The following is a 1,509-nucleotide window of genomic DNA, read 5'->3' as shown; positions in this document are numbered from 1 at the left end:
ACGCGCTTGTCCGAAATGTAGGGTAAGTTACCAGCGCACCCCCACATGTTTTGACACCGCGACATGGAGCTTCATTTTCGGTTGAGGGGTAGAAGGGGGATTTTGCGTGTCTGGGCTGCGGGAGCGATTTTGTATGAGGAGGGAATTCTCGCGCGCGTCCAAATTTCGGGATAACAAGGCGCAACACGGGTTGAAGAAGCGGGAGTTTCAAAGCAGGTGAGACAGAAGATACTCGAGCTTGAAAATTTCGGGATAACAAGGTGTGGATTCCTTGTTCGGCAGAACAAAACTTAACGTGTAAAAAAAAAATCATACAAGACACAATAGAGTCATGTCCCCTTTTACTATATTGCTATAGATGCCATTGAAAAAACTACAAGAAAAATGTAAAAAAAATCGGGAGAACAAGATTACCCTGCACAATACCAAATTGATTCGCACTTCCCTCAACAACAACAAAAAACAAATCAATTCCCACCAAAGAAAGAGTAATGTCCCTTTTTATAAGATTACAGATGCCATGATCTCTAATTCCAATTTTTGAATCCACGTTATGTTGAATTCGAATATATCATTAGGTGACCTTGCGGTTTAATAATTGATGTAGTCGTACATTTTGATCTTCCATCATATATGAACATTTTACTCCACCATGTGAACATATATATTGTCGTCTACCATATGGACTAAATTTGAATCAATTTTCCTTATTTAAATACGATTGTTGTCAAGTTATACAATAATTTAAATATTATCTTGATAACAAAAAGACATGCATATAGTAGTAATCATATTTCACTATGAACTACATGTACCATACGCTCTCCAATTCAAATATCTGTATCCATTTTATGTTGAATTCAAATCATTGTACATTATTGGTCTAGGTAGCGAGATGTTCGGGATAATCTAAACCCTGTTTTCATACGTATAATTTTTGGCTGAATTGGGACAAGTTTTGGTATAAGCCTCTTGCAAAAATGGAGATTCTCTCAACAAGCCTGGTGCTTCCGAGAGGGAACGTGTCACCTTTGTGTGCGAAATGATATACGCTGCCTCCCCCTGATTTTATTTACAGAGGCAACAGAGAACTATATGAGTGCCCTGTTAAATATTGGAATTATTTCGGGTTCATTTGTCCTTTTTATACATTAATTGAGTTTCTGGACTTTTAATGTGCATAATCTAAATATGAATTGCATGCACATGCTCCGGGGCACCAAAGTGGGTTGAAAAATCACATGTGTGTCCTTGGTTGAATTTCTAGGTCCCATGGAAGAAATGAGAATGAAATTCAAACATCTGGGCATCATGACTCTGCCGAGAACATCGAGAAACTTACATTTTAAATTCATGTAAATCCAAAACTCGGCTGGAAATCATGAAACTTGGCATGGTGTCATGTCATGGCACTAACATGTTGTGGTAAAAAAATGGGCCGATTTGGAAGCTCGTGGTTCTAAGAGGGAACGTGCCACCTTTGAGTGTGAAACGATATACGCTGCCCCC

Source organism: Triticum dicoccoides, chromosome 4B (genome assembly GCF_002162155.2).
Source record: "Triticum dicoccoides isolate Atlit2015 ecotype Zavitan chromosome 4B, WEW_v2.0, whole genome shotgun sequence".
Taxonomy (NCBI): Eukaryota; Viridiplantae; Streptophyta; class Magnoliopsida; order Poales; family Poaceae; genus Triticum; species Triticum dicoccoides.
The sequence above is the reverse complement of the archived record's forward strand: the minus strand, read 5'-3'. Positions refer to the sequence as shown.